The sequence below is a fragment of the Lepisma saccharinum genome, chromosome 4 (genome assembly GCF_977018435.1).
Source record: "Lepisma saccharinum chromosome 4, izLepSacc3.1, whole genome shotgun sequence".
Lineage (NCBI taxonomy): Eukaryota > Metazoa > Arthropoda > Insecta > Zygentoma > Lepismatidae > Lepisma > Lepisma saccharinum.
Genome location: NC_139232.1, coordinates 45,159,900 through 45,168,137, shown reverse-complemented (window position 1 = coordinate 45,168,137; position 8,238 = coordinate 45,159,900).

Below are 8,238 nucleotides of genomic sequence, written 5' to 3'. Positions count from 1 at the left end.
GCAACACTGCACCCCGTTTGTTGTTTCTATGTTTAAAAATATCTACTTGGACAGGGCTAACATTTGGTGTATGACTTATGTATGTACAGGTTTCGGTTACAAAGTAACGCCACTCTTAATTCCCAGTTGCGCCGTTCGTGGGACAAAGTCCCAGAATGAAGGATAAAACTTTCTGTTCTTGTTGTAAACCATTCGAGAATAAGCACATGAGTATGCTAGCAATCTGAAAATCACATAGAGATGAATTGAATGTGAACTGATATCAGAGAAAAGTTCAGACTTTTGATCTGTCAGGAAAAGTGTATATAAAATGGTTATTCCCCAAGTAACTAAAAGTGGTTGGCCCAACATTGCGCTAACCATACTGAAAATGGTTGGCCAAACGTAAGAACATACCGTTGGGCAACGGTAATTTTGGCCGTGGTTTCAATAAATAAATGTTGGCCCAATCCGTGGTTTCTACATTGGGCCAACGTATAGTTTTTATGTTGGGCCAATGTACTGAAAACTAAAGTATAGATTGATTTGTGTTCTGATATATACAGACACACACACACACACACACACACACACACACACACACATATATATATATATATATATATATAATTTATTGTGAGGCCAAATATATATATATAGTACAAGTTATTTGTGTAAAATAAAAAAAATACACAGCACTTTCTCATGGCTACAGGTAAGACAGAATGATGTGTTGCTGTCGCCGGGCAGATGTTTTGTCAACACGCCACGAGAGGGTGTGGACGGTCCCATATCGGAAAAGGACGAACATTGCAGGCATACGAAGGATTGATTCTGTTGAGGTAACAAGAGGATCTGAAAGTAAATTTTACTTTAATATTAGCGGAAATCCTTTTAAAACATTTGTGTTGTATGACAGTGTTCATTTTAAGAACATATGAAACAATTGGTTTAATGTAAAGTCACAGTCTTTTCTCATTCCTGTCTGGGATCATTTGGATACTTACACTCGAAATATTGATGTAAATATTGTAATTGACTTTATTTCTAATACAAAAATAGAAGATAAGTTTGACAATGTAACCCTAGCACGTGCATCTTTTAATGATTTAAGACAATTATGCAAAATGAAGTCAGATCAGTTAATTAAGTCTGCTCCAAAACTTAATTTCAAAAGTTTATATCCGAATTCATTGGAGAGACAAAAAGTATCTCTTGTTGTGAACATTTTAAATGAGACTACAGTCACTGCCTTACAAAAGTATGTTTTTTGTGAAACAGCAATGTTTTCTAAGGTAGTTTTGACTTGGTGGAGTATTGTTAATGTTAAACGTAAATTTACTCATATTGTTAAATGCAATCCACTGCAGAAACAATTTGATTCTGTCAATGATAAGCGTTTAGTATTTTTGAAAGACTTTTGCTGTGGTTAAAAAAATGTAAAACTGTTAATCAAGGAAATTCTTTGGGCGGTTTTTTGACCGATGACACTTATTCCGCCATTTTTCAAACAACATACGTTTTAAGAGAGCTAGCTAATCATCTATTCTTTAACTCTTGTCAAAGCTCAGTTTATTTTGACTGGCAAATTTCAAACAGACAATTTAGATTGATTGATTGATTTATTTATTTTATTTTACTTCGCGTTTTGTGCCTCTTGGCTAATTTGCGAAGATGGGGATGAGTGATGAAATGATGAAATTGATGAATGGACATTCACAAACAAACATGCCCATACCTATTTTTATTTACAACCAGGTCTTTATTCTCTTAATTTTATTTATTGGATATTCCCAATTTCTGTAAAGTTATTTTCGTAATAAAATGAAATGCCTATAATTATAACACTTTAAAAAGCTTAAAATACTATGCTTACATATTCACTAAAGAACTATGTGTAAAAAATGACACCCACTCTTATTGCGTAATTATTGTGTTAATTGTACAAAAGCAGCACGCGAGTGCAGTAGATGAGTCAGGCTAACCAGCCTCCCTCCACGAGCGGGAGCGGTGTTGCCATATCGATGGCCCCGGCAAGAGGTGGCTGTGCCACTGCACTCAACAGGAAACGCAACGGGATGGTTGGGCAAGAGGGGTTTGACTGGGCTCTTCTTTCGATGCGCTAAACTTAGCGAATCTCTTGCGTATTTGTAGCTGTTTTTCATGATGTCACGTGACAAATTTCGCGCAAAAATGTGAATATTCTGACTTCTTTTTCACTTCTTCTCTAAAATATTTAAAATGCAATATTGTTATTGCTTTTCTTTGTCATCGCCGCATCTCCCTCGCTCTGACACACACACATATGTGTTGTGTGTATACGAAACTGTTTGTTAAAAATCAACATTGTCTTGGAAAATATTAGCTCGAAGACAATCTGTATTCTACTTGTTTATATTGGGAACTTGGGTCAAACCGGAAGTTCTTCTCCCGCCTTCGATAATCGAATTGTTTGATCGATTATTTTTTGTTTACCCCGGAACATCCCCCATAGCTGCCTCCATTTGCCAGAAATCGAAGCGTCCTACAAACAAAAAATAGCTGGTGAGGTAATATACTTACGGGGGAGGTAGCACTGGCTAGGTAAAATCTCTCTGAGCTGTGAGGTTGATTGAAATAAGTTAATCTTGCTTTGCTTTTCTGCCAAGTTCGTCTAATCGCGTCGATGAAGATGAGTAATGATATAATGACATTGGTGAAGAACACCTATGCCTAGCCGGGATTCGAGCCTGCAACCCCTGGCGCCGTAGTGCACTGTGATAACAACTCCGCCACGGCGGTCGGCGAAATGCAGTTGGAGTATTAGATGTGACCACCAATGCCATTGTACTGTAATCTAATATTATAGTGGTGTAACGGACGAAATTCAACTCCCCCCCCCCCCCACACACATCCTAACAATCAGCCACACAGTGGCTTACAGACAAAGGCGTCACACGGCGTACAGCTTAGTGCTTATTTTTTACAATCAATTCTCCGAAGCAGTGGCGGCTGGGTTCCAAACAGGCCCGTAGCTAGAGGGGGGCAGGGGGGGCAACTGCCCCCCCTGAGAGCCTGCTCTGCCCCCCTGTGAAAAATACAGAATACATTCCTACCTGGAATTCTCACTAATCTTTACAATTATATCATGTGTTACTCTAGCAACATTGCAAAGACACTTATTGATTTTGTGATTTATTAGGGTGTATGGGATTCCGTATAATGTCGTATCAGCACTGGGGGGAAAAATTCCTTTCCAGATTAGACTTCGGGAAATGATTTCACAATTTTCAGTATCTAGAACAGTTGTGACATTTTGAGTAGTATTGTATTAAAGGTGCCTAATGTGTTTGGATGTTTTTCTTGGATGTGTTGCTATGAACTTTGAATTGCTTAAATTTTTGTTTCCCAAGTCTATCTTGTGGTAATAGTGTGGTAGAGAGAGGGAGTGGATATTTAATTTTTGTTACTTTGCGTTGCTTTTCTGCCACTTCTAGCTAATCGCAACAATGAAGGATGACGTGAAATTGATGAAGAGACACTCATAAACAGTGCCGCAACTACAAGGGGCAGACAGAAGTCCATTCTAGGCGAAGCAAACATTGAAGTAAAACGAACAAGACTAGGAGAAACTAAGAATAGCAGGACAATTGGATACTCATGATGGAATTAGTTCTTACATATTCCTTGCATTTTTCTATGAGACGGCCAAGGGCACTTGCAAGGGGCACAGAGGGGCAATTGACCCCCTCGATTCACAAATTTTATACAAATAAAAAAACATTTCGTAAAATTTTCTTGCTCGCTTCGCTCGCAATCTCTGCTGTTCTTATAGTACAAGTTCAGAGCCAGCTATGGGGCGGCAGGGGTCGGACCTGGGAGCCAAAGATCTATATGAAAAAAAAATGTTAAAGAGAATGCCATGGCGCCCCGTGAAATTATTGCACCCTATTAAAACAATTTCTTTCTATGACACTTAATATGAAATATTAATGATGATACTGTAATCCGAGAAGTCATTGATCAATCAAGGGAATCCTATTTGTTTGTCAGATATCAAAAAATGTATTTCAACTATAATATAATACAATTCACACAATATTTTGCAAAATGGTTAACGTAACCAGTAGGCAAACGTTGTCTGTAGTGATGCAAGTCTCTCCCCTTTGGAAGAAATAGAGTCCGTGGTGGAATAAGGGACCCATATTTTAATGTTTTAGCAAGTACAAAAAAAAATGTATTAGCTACAAATTTTTACACAATTCATGAAAGTGTAGGTAATATGTAACCATTATTATTTAATTAATTCTATTTTTCTTGCATAACACAACACAATGGTGTTGTTGGATTCTCGTTAGATTCCTTTGTGCGTAAAAATCTTGCATACTGGAAACTAGAGTGAATCATTATGAAGCATGATTTATAAAGGGCTCCGTTAATCAGTTCTGCAGAGAGGCCCAAAGTTGTTGGTGCATCTTAATCATCTATTAACATTATCGACAATCTGGAAAGGTCATTATCGAAATATTGTAATTTCATGTTGCTCGAAGTTCTTTTGTTCGTTGCAGTTTCAAGATATCATCCCTTTTCTGTTACTTATCTCTTTTTGGGGGAAGGGGCAAGTTCCTCTGTGTACCCTGTTATATGTGCCAATCCGACATAATATATTAAAAATTTGCCCCCTCTAGGATTGACTTTGCCCCCCCTACAAAGAATTCCTGGCTACGGGCCTGGTTCCAAAACCGAGGGCAAGGTGTCAAAACTGGGGGAGGGCGGCAAGGACAGTTTACTTTCCCTTGGTAGATTAGGTTTAGCCTAGTGTGGGGGCAAAAGTGACAAAAAGTCGGGGGCAACCCCCCCCCTTAATCGCCGCCACTACTCCGAAATATTGGAATAGTTCTGTGTTCCAATTAAAAATGTTTTCAAATCCTTTCATTTTCCTACATGAGCATGAACAGTCATGATAATTTTATGCTTAGAAAATCATATATTTATAAATTAAATGATACGTATCAACAGGGGTAGAATAAACTAATTCAGGTGCCTGCCTCTTTTTCTCAGGAGTCAGCTTTTTTAGAGGGAGGGGGAAATGGTCTAAGAAAGCAGACTTAACTTGAGACAAATGGCTGCCGGCGCCGCTGCAGGAGTACCAACCTACAGCGAACGCTTGACTCTCACGCTAATCACGGGCAATCAGCTGACAACGGGAGATGGGAAATTTGAAAAATAATTACATTGTGTAACGGAAATATCACTGTATTAAGAGGACAGGACATGCAAAGAAAATTATAAGCATTATAAGTATTCTATCTTACACAATAAATGGATAAACAGTTTATTATTTACCTTTAATTCGTAATTTGAAAACACCCGAGGTCACCATCCATGGAGTCTCCACTTCGCTTGCTTCACCAGTCACTGCACGTGAGTCCTTTTATCAGTTGGTAGGCCTAACATTTCGCGCGCCCGAACATTAGAGTTTCCGTTAGCCCGTTACAGCGGGAAGTCCCCCGCTCTAGCCAATTCGAGCGCAGTTGCATCACTCACAGAGCGGCCATTTCTCTCAAGTTAATTCTCTGTGAGACTTGTAAGATAGCGCTACACATTTTGAAACATGATCTTAAAACATGTAATTTATTAATTAATCAAGATTAATCCATATTAAAAGTAATTAATTCTTGTGCCAGAGTGGCTTTTTAATGATTCGTTCTCATGAAACCAGCATAGGCGCCGACTCCATGGGGCTTGGGGGGCTCGAGCCCCCCAACGTTAACGATGTGGGGGCAGAGCCCCCAAATAATTTTGCTTCAGAGGATCTAGTGTGTTATTTTGCTTCTCTTGTAAGTTTACTCTGAATTGTGCCACATGAACTTAACTTTAAATACACTTTTGAAATGTTCTAGATAATCAACTTTGGGGGGCTGAGACCGCTAAACCATCAACTTTGGGGGGCTATGACCAGAGACAGCAAAACACATGACCTATTACTATATACTAAGTATATAATTATGAGTATTGTTAACATTTTTTACTAAAAGAGTTTCAAAAGACGATTTGCATGTACTAGGGAAGTGGATGGGAGTTCGGGCTACAAACGGCTCTCACATGACATTCAGAACTAGATCGTTGATATATTAGGGAGATCGGTTTTGCGCTTCTTGGTAGCAGATATTAAAAGTTGGGAATATTTTGCTATTATGGTTGACGAAACTCGTGACATATCCATCCGTGAACAATTCACATTCTGCATTCGAACTGTGAATGAAAATTTTGAAATTTTTGAGGAATTCATTGGTTTTTACGAGATTCCGAACACTGAGGCCAAAACTTAAAAAAATGGAGGGAGTGAGTCATTCATTAATTTATATCAGTGATCACAGCCCCCCCGATAATTTTGACAACTCGGCGCCCCTGGAAACCAGTAATGTAGCCTATTGCTTTCTTTCACATGTGTTTGAAGAGCTGCTCTCTGTAGAAGATAGAATATCCATTGTTTCCTGGAAACGGGGTGGTAAAACATTCCAGGAGGTTTTTGAGCTGTACCATCGAAGATATGGAAAAGAGCCACCAACAATGACCAATATCAGGCTTCTTGTGAACAAATTCAGACGAACTGAGAAACGTCCTGGATGACCATCAATATCCGAGCGGACAGTCCGGAGCCTTCATGAGGCCGTTGAAAGGAGCCGTCGGGCTTCCGTTCGTCGGCTGAGCTGTGAGTTGAACGTTCCACGAAACAGTATTTGGCGTACTCTTCGTTTTACTCTGAAGAAGAAGGCGTATCACATCCAGGCAATGCATTATCTGGAGGAGGAAGATTATGCAGCCCGTACTGAAATGTGTGCTGACCTTCTGGAGGCCGTGGAAAATGAAAACATGTTAGACAACCTAATCTGCTCAGACGAGGCCACATTTCACACATGTGGTTTAGTGAACAGTCACAATTGCCGGATACGGGCCGACAGCAATCCTCATGACTTGGAAGAATGGGAGAGAAACACGCCGAAGTTGAAAGTGTGGCTAGGGATGAAACTAAGATTTATTGACCGTTCATGTTGGTGGAGCAAACGGTAACAGGTACAAGTTACCTTGACATGCTTGAGCTTTTCCTGGAATCACAATTGCAGTCTGATGGAATTCTGAATACCGTTGTGCTCCAGCAGGACGGGGCACCTCCCCACTTTGATCTCATTTTTCGCGATTACCTCAACTGCAAATTCCCGGGACGGTGGATCGGCAGAGGTTCACCGTGTATCTGGGCTCCGAGGTCACCTGACCTTACAACCTTAGACTTGTTCGCGTGGGGTTATACCAAGTCCTTGTGTACATGGTTAAAATCACAAGCCTGGATTGGATCAGTTGCGTGGAAGGATTGTGAGGGCGGTCAACAGCATCACACCTGATCAGCTGCAGCGAGTGTTCAGTGCTACGGCGGAAAGGTCTCTGTGCGTTGACATGCAAGGTGGCCACGTTGAACTTCATTGACATCTAATGTCTCAAATGTGTCCTTTGTATATATGCGTTTCTATTATTAAACATGCTTTTCATGAAAATGAATCGTTACTTTTGGGACACCTTGTATATACAATACATTCTACCATATTGCCGCAGATTTTAAAATTCGGCTAGGAACATTGATTGCATTTATAATGGCATGTATTATATAATATATTAGTAGAGTTTGGAATACCTAAGAAGCTTGTTAGTAGGATAAAAATATGCACCAGTGAAACAGAAAGTAAAATTCGTGTGGGTATTAATATGTCTGGCAAATTTACAATTCATGATGGGTTAAAACAAGGAGATGCATTATCTCCATTGCTCTTTAATTTTGCCTTAGAATATGCCGTTAGGAAGGTAAAAGAAACTAAAGAAGGACTAAAATTAAATGCTGTGACTCAGTTGTTAGCATATGCAGATGATGTAGACTTACTGGGGGATGATGTGAATACAATTAAGAATAATGCTAGGTTTGGAAGTTAATAAAGATAAAACTAAATATATGCTTACAGGCCGAAACCAAGGGTTAGGTAATAATCAAAATCTAATTATTGATAACTCGTTTGAACCAGTTTCCAAATTCAAATACTTAGGAGTAATATTAACAAATGAAAATTATATTAAAGAGGAAATAAAAAGTAGGCTTAATTCAGGAAATGCATGTTACTTCTCTCTTCATGAACTTTTGTCTTCTCGTTTAATATCTAAGAAACTAAAAGTTAAAATATACAAAACAGTAATTTTGCCTGTAGTATTATATGGATGTGAAACTTGGTCCCT